A 17,787-nucleotide genomic window follows, 5' to 3' on the forward strand; every position below is an offset into this window, starting at 1 on the left:
CTTTGGCACACTGCCCCTCTCAGGGCAGTAGCCTCACCTGTGACACTATCAGCTAGCCCACTCTGCAGGAACACCAGCTGTCTCCAGGCCCTGTCAGGACCCATATCACACTGCAGCTATGCTCCCAGCAGACGGACACTTCCCTGCCTCACCCCCATTTGTAGGATCTACCCACAAACAAGCCTCCAAGCATGGAAGTGATTGGTGGCACACAGTGACCTTCTCCACTGCACAACCAGATGACACCTTGCTTGTGGGATAACACATAGCCCATCCAATGAGGACATCCACAGTAGACCCCGATGGGGAAACAAGACGGGGGCCACAGAACCTATCGTGACAGGGGTTGCAGCAGCCACCGGTATTCCTGTTGACAGGGACAGGTGGTGAGGATCGAGGCTGCTTGGTACCACTCACTGATGGGAATAGGGGTGCAGTGTGGAAGGAAACATATATCATGGGGAACGGCTGAGGGTTGGGGGTGGGTTTGGGGGGACATCTGGAGGATGGAGCTGAAGTGCAACTCAGGGTCACCATGTAGCCTGTGGGATTTGGGTGGGCTAGGGAATACTCATCGTGCTAACATGTCTTCTCTTTTCCCCTCCTGCAGAGAATGAATTTTGGAGTACAGCCACCCATGCTCGCTATGTTGCGGATACAAGGAGACTGGATGCGCAAGGTCTGCTCTGGAGGACCCTTCACAAGAGGACCTTACGACAGAAGAGCAGGGGCAGCCGGTGAGGCTCGAGTGCTGGTTGTCCAACAGGCCGAGGAGGAGGTGCAAAGAAGGCACCGCATCAAGCCAAGCGTATACCGTCAGTGCCTGTCTTTCGAGGAGACGCCGGACTCCCTGTGCTACCAAAGTCTAACCAGGGAGATCGTGGGCTATCTGCTGGGTGATGGTGTACCTTGCACCGTGGGGATACCCGCTCCCAATGGCCATCATGGTGATGGTTGCCCTTATGCCTCTGGATCTTTCCAGAGCAGGGACATGTCTGGGATCTCTCAGACATCTGCATACAGGTACATCCACACTGTGATGGATGACCTGCGCTCCCGGGCAACAGACTGTATAAACTTCAGTCTGGCCAGGCACACCAGGATACCTGAGTAGCAGAATTTTTCGCCATCACTGGCATGCCCCAGGTCCAGGGGCTGATCGATGGCACCCATGTCCCCCTACAACCACTGGCTAATCAAGGGATGCACTTCATCAATTAGAAGGGCTTCCACTCCCTGAATGTGCAGTTTGTTGTAACTACCAGCTGCACATCATGGACTTCTGCGCCCGATACCCAGACAGCGTGTACGATGCATACATCCTGGCACACTCGTTGGTTCCTAGCACCTTTGAGGCTTTCCCTTGGGTGAGGGGTTGGTTCTTTGGTGATAAGGGTTATCCACTAAGGTCCTGGCTAATGACACCTGTCCGAATGTCCCAGACTGACATGAAGAACCACTATAACAATGCCCATGCAGTAACCAGGAGTGTCATTGAGCAGTGCATCAGCGTTCTCAAGGTGCACTTCTAATGACTAGACCACTGCTGTTGGGCACTTCAGTATAGCCCCAGGAGGGTCTCTAACATCGTGCCGGTCGCTGCATCCTGCACAACATCGCATAGCACGAGGAGGAGGAATAACACTAGGCCTCATCTGATGAGGAGGATGGCCAGGAAGGACCAGCATGGAGCCCAGGCTGGCATGAGGGCTGCCCAACATGTCCTCCTGGGCTGCCGCACATGGGACATAATCACCACCAGATTTGCTTATTAGGATGCCTATCCACCAGCAGCTCCACCATCCTGTCCCACCTCTCCATGCTCTTCGCAGTGTCCCCCCACCCCCTTGAAAATGGTGGCCCCTTCCTCATAGCCACTCACATCCTGCCCTGTCCCTCCTCCCTTCACTCCATCCCACCATCCCAGCCCTCTCTCCTCCCTCTGAAGGTCCTACCAACATCACTCTGGGCAAGCAGTATCAGCGGGTCTTGATTCCTGGCTTGGATCACTATTTGTGTGGAGTTTGCACAATCTCACTGTGTCTGTGTGGATTTCCTCCAGGCGCTCCAGTTTCCTCCCACAATACCCGAAAGACATGCTTGTGTTGCCTGGAACTGGATGGGGCCAGCTGACTTTCAGGTATCACTGGTGACGAGGTGCCACCCTGTTCTGGGCTGCCTATCAAATACGCCAGTGTCAATTGGGAGGGTATTTATAAGCGCTGAGGTGGCGCCAGTATGAGCCCCATCACTTCCTTCTCCCTTGGGGTGCTCGATGGCCTCCAGGCTACTCCATGGGAAGGAGGTGAGGCCGGATTGAGCTCCAGAGGTTCCACCATCAATTGGAGCTGCCAGTCCAGGAGGCCCTCTCTCACCTTAACCAAGTTCGCAATGCCCTCATATGTAGAACACAGTGACTGAGCCACGTTCCAGACTGAGTGAGTCATGTCCCTCACTGCCTCCGTCATGTCCGCCTGTGACTGGCCCAGGTCAGTCAGCTCCTGTCCAATGCTCTTGACTCCCTCAGCCATGCCCTTTGTAACTGGATCAAGCTTCAGAGCACGGCAGAAATGTCCTTGTGGGCCCAGTACATGGCTGCCTGTGACTGACTCCCCTATCCTGGGCCTCAGCCCACTGTGCTCCAAGTTTTAGATGTCTTGACTCATGGCTGTGAATTTTTGAACCAAGGTTTCCACCACTGATCCCACCCATTCAATGTTGCCCGCCTCTCCTCCACCACATCCAACATGGTATCGAGCTCCACATCTGTGAAGAGGGGTGCTGTACTTCTTTGGGCTATCTTCTTGGCTGGAATGAGAGTGTGTGTGGAGTGGAGTGCTTATAAGCAGCTCCAGCTTGTCAAGTACTCCAGCGCCAATTCCGGTGCAGGCGAATCTGATGCCAACATGAATGAGAATTGCTCTAGATTCATATGGGCAGAGAGCCAGGCCATTTGCATGCCCTGAACTGCTCCACAAATAGTGCCCCCAACGGGAATACAAACTGAATGCAATTCAGTCCTGGTGTCAACACTTATTCCTCCAAATGGAGAATTTCGTCCAACGTATGGGGCGCGATTCTCCCAAAGGAAGACAAAGTACCAACGCTGGAGAGAAAACCGGAGTGTTTCACTCCGGCGTCGGAGGCTGCTCCTCGCCCCCTATTCTCCCACCCCCAGGGGGCTAGGAGCGGCGCCGTATCAATTACGCGCACCGGGCCTTGACGCCCGCATCAAAATGGCGCCGCATAAATGACGCGGCCGGCGGCGCCTAAATGATGTTACCCGCGCATGCGCAGGTTGGCCGTCCTCCCCTCCGTTGCCCCGCAAGACATGGAGGATTGATCTTGCGGGGCGGCGGAGGGAAAAGAGTGCGTCTTTTAGAGACGCCGGCCCAATAATCGGTGGGCACCGATCGTGGGCCAGAGCCCTCCTGAGCACCCCCCTGGTGCTCGATCCTCCGTCCCCCCCCCCCCACCCCACCCCACCCCCCCCCCCCAACCCCACAGGCCCACACACAGCGGTTGCGCGCTGTTCACGTCAGCAGCAACCAGGTGTGGTTGGCGCCGGCGTGAACCGGTCGTATTGGACAGGCCGCTTGGCCCATCCGGGCCGAGAATCGCCGCCCGACCGTTAGAAACGGCGAGCGCCGATTCTCAGAGCGACCTGTCGCAAAACGCGACACGCCGTTTTGGAGGGGAGGGGGGAATTGCGTGCGGGTGCCAGGGCGGCGTGGCGTGAATCGCCCGGCACTCCCGTGATTCTCCCACCCGGCGTGGGGGTCGGAGAATCACGCCCGTGTTTCTTGATGCGGCAGCAACTTTACCATGTTTTGATTATATCTAGTTAGTCCTTTAGCGAGTCCAATAACATGGCTTTAGTCAGCCTTCAAAGAAACTCATTCCAACTGTTGATAACTATTTTGTGCGAAGAAAGGTTCCCTATCATCAGTCCTGAGCCTTCACTTCTATTACTCGAAATGATACACTCCTGACCTGTTGCCCTGCCATTTTCAATCCTAATTGTTAATTGTGAGTCAGGAAGTTCCTAATGTCCTGTTAATCTATTACGTTTGCATATCAGACTGATGCTTTCTAATAATTTAAGCAGTTGTTTTGTGAATATTATGTTCATGAAGTTGAAGAACATTGGTGTTTTCCATTTTGTGTGTCCATTGTCATCATTAAGCACTCACATTTGGTATAAATGCAGTTAGAACATATTTAAGCATTAACTTTTCTCTCAAAATCTGAACATTGTGCTTGTGTACTAGAAATTAAACCTCCAGCTACTGTTGACAGCAAGTCACAACATCATTCTCTTCTACAGGTTGTACTCAAAAGTACTCAGTACTGGAAAGGAGGAGGGTTCCTTCAAAATAGCATAACATCAAAGGGGACAATCTGAAATGCATGTGAAGTCAGTGGAGCTGTCACACTATGTGTTTGTTTTTATTGGTTCCAGGTCTGAGTCAGTTCAATGCTCAACCTTATCTAATTGCCACCAGAAAGTTGTGGGCAGCCCATTGTACCTCACCAGATGTGGAGAGCATGAGGTCAGCTGTCTCCTAAATAAAGATAATAAAGCAGGCTGGAGGAATGCAGTCCCCACATTGTGGAGTGTGAGTGGGGGAACCTCAAATCAATATTTGGGTCCAGGAGGAGCCAAAGTAATCCCCTTGGGCCCATCAATTCAGTTTATAAACATTTCCTGAGCCATTTTGTGTGGCCTCTAGTGTTCATTTAAGGGCAACTGGTTAGGCCACTCAGTGCTTGGTGTAAACAGGGAGAGCTTGAACAGTACATTCTTTGCACATTTATATCTGAAAATTGCAACTAGTGTCTTACAGGTATTTGTATATATAGGCAGCCTTTCCCCTCTTTGAGGTCAGTGACTGCTCACTCATGTACATACCAGATAGTCTTTGGCTGCCCAAGAGGTGGCCAAGGTGTCACTTCCCCAATCTTCAATTGCCGGCTACCTATCATCCAGACACAAAACACAAAATTAGCAGCTGAAGATCAGTCCAGAATTTCTAGTCTCAAACCAGTCTTAAAAACAGGAAGTGAGACCAATTCCTGCATGACAGGTTATTTTGTCTACCGTTCCTTTCATACATTTTTTTCCGAAGTGTGTAGAAGAGTTGCATTAAACTGTCAGTATTGAATTCATGTGAAGAACGATTTGTACTTAAAATGGATTCATACTAGGTTTGACACGGGGAATCATGTTATTCTCCTTGAAGGTCTGGAAGCCAATATTTAAGGTTGCTCAAAGGGATAATAAGGGTGATGGATAAAAATGGTGATACTGGGCGAAATTCTCTATCTCGCGCTGCTGGGAGCGTAGTTCCTGATGAGGTGCAGAATCCTATGGTAGTGAAGAAAAGTTCCATTTCCAATGCTCCAGCCCCCCCCCCCCCCCCCCCCCCCCCCCCCCCACTGGCATCGGGATCAAGGTTTGCGCACCACTGTGACCCATTTGTATCCACTTAGCGGTCCAGGCACCATATTCTCTGAGCCTGTGTGATTCTCTGGTCCTCTGGGTTGGTAATCACGTGGGTGAGAATCATTACTGCCATTGACAAAGGTGGCCCTGATGTGGTGGACCTCACGGTGCGCTAAGGGGGTGACTCTGTAAGAGAGTTGCCCCAAAGCCCATCAAAGAGCCACTCCTCCTCCCTCCCCCACAATGCAAGACCTGCCCACCCCACCACACCCCACCCTCCAGAGACACCCTTAATAAAGGGACCCCTCAGAGACCCCCTAAGTAAAGGGATCCCCAGAGAGATCACGTAAATAAAGAGACCCCCCATAAACCCCCCAGAAGAGAGTCCCCTGTCAGGAAGCCCTGCAGAAGAGAGATCCCTGTCTGGAAGCTAGAGAGCAGTCTAGACAGAGGCAGTGAAAAACATTACTACTTTAACATTTACCTGGGTGATACACTTCCTGGCTCAGACAGAGGAAGCTTTACGTGTCAATTCATGGAAAGAGAAAATCAGTCAGCTGTGTTTAAACCTCCTCAGATCTGTGGTTGACAATAATCTGGCGAAGTTCTGAGGAGTCATCCACAGTGATTCATTTGGGGTTTCAGGAAGCAGTGTCTTTTTGACCACAATCACCTTGTTTGCATCAAAGGGACTTTGTGTTTCAATGAGACAATTGTAGCTTCAAAAGTACTTTGTCATCCGGTATTGTATTATCCATAAATTCAATACAGTGCAGAAGGAGGCCATTCTGCCCATTGAGTCAGCACTGACCCTCCGAAAGAGCACTCTACCTCGGCCCATTTCCCCACCCTATCCCTGTAACCCGGCACATAGTTTATGCCCAATCTACCTAACCTGCACATGTTTGGACTGTGGGAGGAAACTGGAATGCCCGGAGGAAATCCACGCAGACACAGGAAGAATGTGCAAACTCCACAGTCAGTCACCCCAGGCCGGAATCAATCCTGGGTCTCTGGCGCTGCGGGACAGCAATTGTGCCACTTGCCAATTATAATCCAATTTTTCCATGTTTAAGAAATGTTTTTTTCTTGTTATTAAAACTAATTTGCAGTCTCTGTCCCTCCATGTTTGATTAAAAAAAAGTAAAAGGTACAGTCTTTTAGCCAAATTCCATTCTGTGATCTTCCTGTCCAGTTCTATCAACTGGGATCCTACCACTATAAAAATTGAGGTGCATGTTTCAGGAACACACCTTTCGGTTTGGGGCTGGAATTAGTCTCCAACCTAGGCAGCCTGAAGATTTGGAAGCCTTTTGGATCTTAAAATTAAATATAGCTCCGTGTTAAATGCAAGATGACAGCACTGAAAATAATAGTGTTGTCATCTAATCCATCCCTAAATGTTTATTTCAACAACTAATACATTTATTCTATTAAACATGATTAATATTTAGATATGTGGTCTTGATATATCCTAGCTATTAATTTAGAAGTAACTCACATGACACATCCTGATAGCGTTCAGCAGTTTGGTCTCAGATATATTTAGATTCCAAATGAAAAATATCTAACATGCCAAACAAATATTGTTAATATAATTTATGTCAGTGAAGTATTTATGTTTCACTTAATAAGACGGAAGTCTTGAATACATATTGTTTGCAATTACAATATGCAGCACAATTTCAGTTGCTGCCAATCACAAAGCTGGGAACGACTATCAATTTCATACAGTTATTAAAAAGAAGAACTAATTTTGTATGGGATTTCCCATGTATCCTATTGTGAATTGTTTCAACATCCTGGTGTATGATGTTAAAAAGATTATTTGTACCATTCTTATGTGTTTTTGAATTTTATTGAAAGTGGCGTGAAGCTTGCTTTTAAAGCAGACCAAGGCAGGCCAGCAGCGCGGGTTCAATTTCCGTACCAGCCTCCCCAAACAGGCGCTGGAATGTGGCGACTAGGGGTTTTTCACAGTAACTTCATTAAAGCCTAATCGTGACAATAAGCTATTTTCATTTCATTTAATTTCATATGACCTCTCATCAGTTGACTCACAAGCAGTAACAACAGGAATTTAACATACAAAATCCATGAGGTTGGCCGACACAAAGGAGAGCAGGAGCCGTTGGGCAATCAGTACACATATGCAACCACAAAGAGTCAACAGGTAGAGGCAGAAAGAGTCACATAGAATTCTTGTGAGGAAAAGCCAAACAAGCACTCTGAGAAGATTGGTTTTCTGTTTGGCAGTAAGAAGAAACATGGAATTCCAGAAGCTGTTGGAGAAGCAATGTATAAGCGGGTTAATGGAAGTGAATCCTAAAATGTAGTGTGAATAGCTCAGACATGCATTAAAGCAGAGAGTTGATTTCAGAGGACCAGATCGTGAACCAAGCACTGTTGGTTGGAACTCTGGAAAGCTCCTTCATCACCTGACACGATCTTAGTGAGAGAGGATTGGTAGATGTCATACTGGTGCTAACCGTATCTGGGGACCTCAAATCAAATACACCTGCCTGTGACTGCAAGCCAGGGTTGAATGAATTGGGTTGAAAAGTCTGAGGCCGGTATTTTCCAGTCCCATCATGGTGGAGAGCCACTGCAGGTGATTCAACAGACCATCCAAAAGGCCATTGACTTTTGGCAGGACCAGACCCTGAGAGTGCACACAGAGCCATTTTCTTCAGAAGATTATGTGGGGTGCTTGTGTTTGCCTAGAATAGGTATTTGTTGGGTGGAATATTTAAAATGACTTTTACCTTTCTTTTGAAGCATAATTTGCTCACGTGCATTTGTTCTGATTTGTGTTACAGTAAAAGTCACAAAAAATGAAATCTGGCTGGTAATTTCTTCATTTAGGTGTCTTTTGGAAAATTTGGTTATTTTGGTTTATAGTCCCTCACAGGAATCATGACAACTGTGTCAATCCATTTGAATGAAAGGCCAATACCCGATTCCTCCCTGTAATATTCAGACAAATATAACTACTAAACGGCAAAAACAAAAAGCTTGAGTTGCCAAATTAATATAGATGAGTTATATCCTTAAACATATCATGTCTCATCAATCCAGAAAGAACATATATTCCCATTACTTCATCCAAATATTTTCTAAATTATTCCAGAGTTGATTTTATCTCCGCCAACCAGACCCAGACCCAAATTTTCATCCTTGAGGAGGGATACATGACAAGCCAGTCCCCAAGTTGCAATCCCACCTAATGCCCAGAAAATGCCAGTCCATGCTACTTTCATGTCCGGGTTGTGGGAACAGGCTGGAATTGGAGCGGAAACCACCTAAAGCAGGGCAGAGATGTAAACAGGGTGGGGGGATTAGAAGACCCACCTCCATTCACTCGGACATTTTCCCTGTTCCATATTAGAGTGTTAATCATTCTAACACTTGCAATTCACTCTGTTTCCTCGCCAACCACCCATCATGCCTTCTCACATCCTCCTTGCCAAGTTGAATCCATTACTGGGGTTGGAATTTCAGCCACTTACTATTATGGAATACAGTTGCATAAACGTAGAAATAAATCCTTCAGATCTGAATACATTAAAGTATTTGAAGTAGATGGCCATCTGTTCCACTACTTAAAAGGCTCTGCAGATAGCTGGACTGTTAATCAAAGAAAATATCAAATTACAGAAGAAGAATAACATATTAAAATCTGAATCTTAATACTTTTGAATTCACAGGATCAGTTTATCCAATGGATAAAATACTCTAATGCATTTGAGTACTTTCACAATGCTGGACAATTTAATGGTCAGTTACCTTTTTTAGTCAAACCATATAATTAATAACTATATTAAAACTTATTGTTTAACACATGCTGTTACATTATGAAACGTGAAGTTGTCAATGGATTTTGAACTTGCCTATCAAATGTTCCATGGAAATAGTGATTGGGGGGGGGGGTTCAAAAATACCTACCCATGCATTGCAGCATGCAAGGGTGGGATTGCTACGAATTGGCTTGCTACCTGCATTCTTATCCCAGATCCTTATAAGTTCTACACAATGGAAGTAGGGGTTGGAATTGGGTCGGATCCAGCAACTTCCATTCCACCACAGAGGGAGGCATGAAACTCTGGCCCCACATATCTGTTCCATGTTTTGATCACTCTTTGTTTAAACAGGAACTTCTTGACATTGATTCCAAATTTGTTTATTGATACTTTGTATCCTGCTTCCACAATGTAGCGTGCAAACTCCCCAGAATTTGGCAAAGTGTCAGGCTCAGACTGAAAATCGGCATGTAACCCTTCAGTTGCACAGACCAGTTTTAACTCCAGATCTTGAGCCTCTTTCAAGAAAAAAAAAAGTGGTTGGAGTTTATACATCACTCTGTTGGGGCGGAGCCTGATAGAACGGGCACCTGGCTCCACAGAAATTGGGGCGTCATCTTTAAAGGACGCCCAATCAACAATGGAATCTAACAGCCCCCACCATGGAGGTATCAAGGGCTCCCCCCCAACTGGCCAATCATCGGGGGCTCCCCCCACCACTGTGCTAGTATTACCGCCATTCCCCCCCCCCCCCACTAAGTGTCTGCTTCTCCCATGTGCCTGCAAGTACCCCCGCATAGCCTGCTCTCCTCTCCCCACAACACATTAATAGAAATCCAACCCCCCCCATGGGGCTCTCATGAGGGCTCACTACTGGCACTGCCCGAACACAGGTTGGCATTGCCAGGTTGGCACTGCCAGGTTGGCACTGCCAGGTTGGCACTGCCAAAAAGCAGTGCCAGGGCACTTCCCAGGTATGTCTCTCTCCCTTTCTTCCCCCGGAGGGATCCCCTCAACTGTTTCTCCTTTTGACAAACCTGTTGTAAATGTCGGCGAGGCATGAACATTTAATGAGGGGGGAGGGTCATGTGGCAGGGAGACCGGTTAAAATGTCTTAAAATCCATTGAATGAGGTTCCTGCCTGTTGTCAGGGTGTGAACCTCATGATGTCGCCAGTGAGGGTTGGGGATAATCAGGAAATATGATCTCTCTGGAGAGAATTGCATTCCCCGACTCTTTCCAGATTCTCCGCCTGCATCGCCGATCTCTCTGATCGCGAGCTGAAAGTCGCCCCTATAGATTGAAAGTCACATTCTGGATTTTCTTTTTTGCACCATTCTTATCTGATACATCTTCTCAGTTACATTTTGTAAAAGCTGAAAAAGGTTTCCTCATTTCACGACTTGTATCTGGTAGTTTCAAGGCTTGATTGGTTTACTTGTGCCTCAGTCCCCAGGCACTATCCTGAAGATATGATGTGAGTAGAATACTTTATAATTTGAGCATGTCTTCCCTCAACTTGCATTGTGCACTTCAACTACATAGTTCCATATTCTATTTGCATCATGGGTTGTTTCTCGACAGTGATGAAATGTGTTGAGTGATAAAATATTTAATACTCCTGGATCTCTTTTTTTTATAAATTTAGAGTACCCAATTATTTTTTCCAATTAAGGGGCAATTTAGAGTGGCCAATTCACCTACCCTGCATATTTTTGGGTTGTGGGGGCGAAACCCACGCAGACAGGGGGAGAATGTGCAAACTCCACACAGACAGTGACCCAGGGCCGGGATTCGAACCCGGGTCCTCAGCGCCGTAGGCAGCAATGCTAACCACTGTGCCACCGTGCTGCCCATCCTGGATCTCTTTTAACTCCTTCATAACTCTTGCTCGGCAATTTAAAGTGGCCAATTTACTTGCCAAATGCACTATTTTACATTTATTCATATTAAAAAATGTCATCAGTTATTGTTCAACCCACTTAAGTACTCCGGGTAATTCCAAACATTGCACTGTCAGCAAGAAGCCTTTCCAACCAGAAACATATATAAGAAATTTGGTTGTACACAGCACATGTATTTCCGACTGTTAATTTCAATTGTGCACACAACTTCTGCTTGAGACTTGAGCAGTGAACCTACCTACTTATTGCAAGATGCATTTTGATGAAGTTGACACAGCATGCCCCTCGGTGAGTAAAATTCCCACCTCCTCATGAGGAGTTTGTGAGTTTGGGTCCTACCCCAGACACTTGGACATGATGTTGACACCCCTGGGCTGTAGTGCTGGAGATGCCACCTTTCGAATAAAAAGTGAAATGGAGATCCCCATTTGCCCAAAGGATTCCACAACAATACCTGAAGAGGAACAGAGGAGTTATCCCGTGTGTTTTGGCCAATATTTACTCCTCAAACAACAATACAAGAGCAGATGATTTAATTGTTTATCTCCTTGATGTTTTTTAAAATAAATTTAGAGTACCCAATTCACTTTTTCCAATTAAGGGGCAATTTAGCGCGGCCAATCCACCTACCCTGCACATCTTTGGGTTGTGGGGGCGAAACCCACGCAAACACGGGGGAGAACGTGCAAACCGCACGCAGCCAGTGACACAGGGCCGGGATCGAACCTGGGACCTCAGTGCCGTGAGGCAGCAATGCTAACCACTGCGTCACCGTGCCACTCTATCTCCTTGATGTTTGTGGGATCTTGCTGGGCACCAATTGGCAACTGCAATTTTTGACACACAACAGTGACTACGCTTCCAAAATACCTCAAGTGCTTTGGGGCATCTTGAAATCATAGAAAATGCCATAGAAATAAAAGTCTTCTGTTCCTTTTTATTTCTTAAACTACTGCTTCAGATTCAACGGCCACTCCTAATTTTGAACCAATGGCACTGATTTCACCAGTTTACATTCTAAATCCAAGTAATTCTTGGATATTGAAAACATCAGGGGAATAAAACTGGGATCAAGTGGACTCATCTTTAAAGTGCTACGGGTGTATCGCCGAGCCGAGTTCTGAGAAGTTTGCGGCCATTCCCCCGCTGCCTACCATACTTTGCAATCTTTCCGGAGAATTACACCCAAAAGTAATAACTGTACTTTACAAGAATATATTCATTTTAGTTTGAGTCAATTGGAAAACAATGCAGTCAGGGAAAACTACGATCTTAATGTGAGTGAGCTTGTTATCAGATGGAACTGCAAAGTGTCTGGCAAGACAGCCAAATAAAGACATTTGAATTCCTCATTAAGAAAAACTATCACAAGAAAATACCAATTTATCTGAATTTCCTCATTGTAAAACTGTTAATTGATATGAAATTCATTACCATTGGAGTGGGCTGATTCAATACCCATTACTAACATATAACTGATGTGGAGATGCCGGCGTTGGACTGGGGTGAGCACAGTAAGTCTTACAACACCAGGCTAAAGTCCAACTTGTTTGTTTCAAACACTAGCTTTCGGAGCACTGCTCCATCCTCAGGTGAGGAAGTGTTTGAAAGCTAGTGTTTGAAGCAAACATGTTGGACTTTAACCTGGTGTTGTAAGACTTCTTACTATAACGTATAAGTGTTGGCTTACTCATCTATGTGAAAAATCTAATATATTTGCAGATATAACTTTCCATTTTGGATTAAAGAAGCATTGCTATTATTGGGAGAATAAAGAGCTTCACTCCAATTTCATCATGATACTGTGGAAACCAAAGGCAGGGGGATTTTCTAAAAATGGGGCTATGTCCCCATGCCAGTGGAAAAACGTTTCACTCTTGACTTTCCTCAGAAAAATCTACAGCTTTTCTCCTTTTCTCCTACCTGGCAGGGTCTGGCAGGCCCCTGGAGTGCTTCTCGTAGCTTCAGCTGCAGATACGGGCCCCCGCACTTCCGATCGTGATGCACATGCGCACGGCAGCAGCCTGCAGCTGCCGCGCCGAACGTCACGGCGGACCTGGACTGCAGAGGCAACTGCGAGGTGTGACTCGCCTGGGATGGCGAGCACCCATGAATCCGAGCCACCTAATCGCTGCCCTGGTCGCCCATGAGCCCCCCCCCCCCCCGGTGGTGCTCGATTACTCCCGCCCCACACCAGGGCGGCCATCGACTAAGTCCGCAGCCGCCACCTGAGGTTCCCGACGGCCAATACGTGGTTAGAAACATGTCGTTGGGAACGTGGCCAGTTTTGCGCGGGGGGGGCGCCTCTGTCAAAGGCCACCTAGCAGCGCTGAGTAAATTACGCATGAGCTATTCTCCGGGATCGTGGGAGCGGCGCTGTCTACGATTGCGGCGTAAACGGAGATTCTCCGCTCCTGCACCGAATGCGATTTTGGTGCGGGGCTGCGGTGAATCCAGCCCAAGGTTTAGCAATTTATGTCGGAACATCAATGTCGAGGTCAAAGGCAGGTTCCAACTTCAAACTTTGTCAGGGTCAGTCAACCAACATTGATTTTATCTAGTTTGGCCAATTAGTGGTCAGAGGTCATGATTCAATTAAGGAATGTTCTTGAAACTGGAGTGCCAATAGGAAATCCTACAACATGGAAGAAGTTGTAGCCTGCCATTGCAGATCAGGGATAGAGAGAAGGAGTTGCCGTCTCAGCAACTTCAACATTTTGGAAATATAAATTGGACACAGTTTCCAGATCACCATTGTGGACTGGGATCTGCTCCTCAAGGGGACCTGCAGCTTGTGACTGGTCACTGGCACAACATTTCAAACCCTCCCACCTCTGTTCCTGCTCCCATCGGCCTCTGAATATAATGCCCCAAATGGGGCAATGACATTTTGGTGACAAACTGTGATAGTAATGGCATCACTGTATTGAAAGGTCAGTAAAGAGATGCACAAATGTTTGCTGAACACATGTATACTGTCAGTACACCCCAACTATTGTTGCATTATTGGTAACATTTCACCAGTGATAAATAATGGGAGATGTCAGTGCAATGGCTGCTCGCAGTAGCGGAGGAAAATATAGCTCCACATGTGCACTGTGACATATTTGCAGGGAGCGCTTTAGATTTCTAACTGCAGTGTGATGACCCCTCTATTTTTGTAGGTTTGTTTTACCTCACCGTTCTAGATCTGGGCAGAAGGAATAAAGTAGAACTGCATGTTTAGGCAATTAATTGCAGGCACAGACTGCCTCTGGCAAACATCTGACGAGCCTCAGTTCCTTCCAACGAAAAAGGGAAGATGCTGTTGTGTTATGTAATTTGGAATAACACTTGATGCAGTTTTGAGATACTCCAGACTTTGAAGTGAGTTCAGTGTGTTTTATTGAACTATTAGCACAGTTCTCAATGAGTTCGACTCTCTGCTAATCTAAATGTAGTAACTCAGTCTAACTGAACCAGGCTTGCTCTAAGCCACGTGCTGGGTTCTGATGCTGAGGATATGCCCTGTCTCACTCTGTAGATGTTGGTCTGTGAAAAGAAGCGGGATGTGAGTGCCTCATCCCTTTTATTTTGCGATACCACCCCTGAGTGTCCTGACTGCTCATTGGTCATGTCCTATTCTATGTGTTCGTTAGCTGCATGTTTGCATATCATGACATCTACCCTTTTTTCATGTTTTGTTGGCGTATGTGAATGTATTTACATGTGAATGAGTCTGTCCAATGTGACTGACAGAGGACAGCAGAATAGAGCAAACAAAACAAATGTTCACAAGTCCAGTCTCTGAGGCCTGCGGCTGATCCTGGTCGGCCACCAGAGAGGTAGCGGGGGGGGATGACAGCGCTTTGACAGGCGGGATGGAAGCCTGACTGGTGATGCAGATCTGCACAGGGCTGCATAGTGGCCTGGCTTCCCTCAGTTTAAACAGCGTCTGCCTCTTGCAGGGCAGCGTTTCTTTAAATGGGCGGTGCGACAGTTCGAACACGTCATGACGTTGGCATCCTGACACTCCGTGCGTCGTTGCACATGCGCAGTGCGGTTCTCAGATGTCTCCACCTGCGCAGTGCGGGTTTCGGCCGCTTCGTTATCCCATTCGCATCTCGCATGTGTCGGGCCCCGGGAAGAGCGCGCAAAATGGCCGCTTTTGTCAATGTTGAGGCGCTGCATCCGGGAGATGGCCTGCACACTCTCCACCTCGTGGGAGGCTAGTTTATTATTTTATGCCGTTTTGTACTGAGAATAGTGATTTTTAGCATGCTCATGTACTGTGCATGTTTCAATCGCGACTGGCAGGGTCATATGCTTGATCTTTAGTAACTGCTCTCTCACAGGATCAGAGTGAACTCCAAAAATGATTTGGCCTCTGACCATGGAGTCAGTGATATCACCGAAGTTGCAGGATTGTGCTAGCAGTCTAAGGTTAGTTAAATATGAGTTGAAGGATTCGTCTTTACCTTGCAATTGCTGCTCGAATATGTAGCGCTCGAGATTTCATTGGTGTCCACCTCACAGTGGCTGTCAAACTTGTCCAGGATGGTCTGAAACTTTGTCTTGTCTTGGTCTTTGGCAAAATAAAGGAGTTGAATATTTCCAAGGCGTGATCACCCACTGTGGTGAGGAAAAGAGCTATCTTCCGTGCATCAGATGCACCATTGAGGTCTGATGCTTCGACATAAAGCTGAAATTTCTGCTTGAATGTCCGCCAGTTGGCACTGAGATTACCGGAGGTCCTGAGCTGGTGAGGAGCCGGAATCTTTTCCATTGTGCCAGTATACATTCGCTGGTCGTCATGGATCTTGCTGAGTTGAGCTAACTAGATTGAACAGACTCCTGGTATCATGTTGTGTTATGTAATTTGGAATAACGCAAGCTGCCACTTGATGCAGTTTTGAGCAAATGATGCTCCAGACTTTGAAGTGAGTTCAATGTGTTTTATTGAATTATTAGCACAGTTCTCAATGAGTTCAACTCTCTGCTAATCTATATGTAGTAACTCAGTCTAACTGAAGCAGCCTTGCTCTAAGCCACGTGCTGGGGTGTGATGCTGAGGATACACCCTGTCTCACTCTGTAGATGTTGGTCTGTGGAAAGAGGCGGGGTGTGAGTGCCTCACCCCTTTTATAGTCTCATAGAATTTACAGTGCAGAAGGAGGCCATTCGCCCCATCGAGTCTGCACCGGCTCTTGGAAAGAGCACCCTACCCAAGGTCAACACCGCCACCCTATCCCCATAACCCAGTAACCCCACCCAACACTAAGGGCAATTTTGGACACTAAGGGCAATTTATCAGGGCCAGTTCACCTAACCTGCACATCTTTGGACTGTGGGAGGAAACCGGAGCACCCGGAGGAAACCCACGCACACACGGGGAGGATGTGCAGACTCCGCACAGACAGTGACCCAAACCCGGAATTGAATCTGGGACCCTGGAGCTGTGAAGCAGTTGTGCTATCCACAATGCTACCGTGCTGCCCCTTATAAGACACTCAGGGGTGGTATAGTGAGATACCACCCCTGAGTGTCCTGACTACTCATTGGTCATGTCCTATTCTATGTGTTCATTAGCTGCATGTTTGCATACCATGACAGATGCGCTAATTGTTCAAGATAAATTCACATCCAAAGTTGTTTTTTTCAGATTTTCTAAAGACTTGGAATGGTATGTGACTGGAAATCTGAAACCATGTCATGAGGATGCAAATATAAAATAATTTGTAGTATAAATGGAAAGTATAATGTTGAGCAGTGGAATAACAAATAGACTGATTTTACTCATGGCACAAACCTTGTATCTTATGCAACATCCTCACTGGTGTCATACCATGTGTTTCACTGTTCCCTTCTGTATCCTCAAATTAGACAGTATTTTCTGGATAAACAGTTACATTATAGCACTTGCAAGACCTCAGTAAATTACATTGCAAGACCTCAGTAAATGCTGATTTTTAAAAAAATGTTCACTTGCCCCTCCCTCTTTTGTCCAAAAATACCTGTAGATCCTCACCACCACTTCCTCGTCAATTCTTATTTCTCCCAATCATAAGTGAGAAATTAAATTTCATCTGCACAACCCCAGGTTCAGAATGGCAGCTTCCGTTGTGTGAGTCTGACATTATCATCTCCTATTCAACTTATTACAACTTAATTAGCCTGCCAATTTTGAGCTACTTAATGCCGGGGTCGCAATTTGTGTGCATGAGTTGAGCCAACTCAAGCTCACATAAGGTTCCTTTCCACCAATCTGGAATAGATTTTAGAAACCTTCTTTAAGCGAAAGGGCAGCTTTTTAAACTGTTAACAATTTTTGCTGTGTTTATGTATTTGAAACTATTTTTTTGGAATGTTGCAAAACAGTGGCACAAAAAGCAGTTTTGTTAATATGGCCTCCCAGTGGCCTAATAGCGATTTATTGCTGACAGGCGGAGATGCACGTGTTGCATCTGATCTGACTTCCTGCACTAAGAACCTATCACCTCCTGCTTAACCATGTTTTTGCATGCAGCGAGATGAACCTTCACATTTCACATGTACTTCATTCTGAAATGTCAGTCTGCCACAAAATTAGGATAAATTATTGGTCAAATTAAAACGAATAGTTTTCACTTTGTAACATTCTAAGCAATGTATTCCCGTG

The 17,787-nt window shown here is 46.6% G+C and overlaps 1 protein-coding gene across 1 annotated transcript in view; it reads left to right on the forward strand.

Moving 5' to 3' along the window:
• Nucleotides 1-17,787, forward strand: part of glis3 (GLIS family zinc finger 3) — a 716,605-nt gene that overhangs the window by 532,388 nt on the left and 166,430 nt on the right. The window lies entirely within an intron of this gene.

Source organism: Scyliorhinus canicula, chromosome 8, assembly GCF_902713615.1.
Source record: "Scyliorhinus canicula chromosome 8, sScyCan1.1, whole genome shotgun sequence".
In the NCBI taxonomy this organism is placed as follows: Eukaryota; Metazoa; Chordata; class Chondrichthyes; order Carcharhiniformes; family Scyliorhinidae; genus Scyliorhinus; species Scyliorhinus canicula.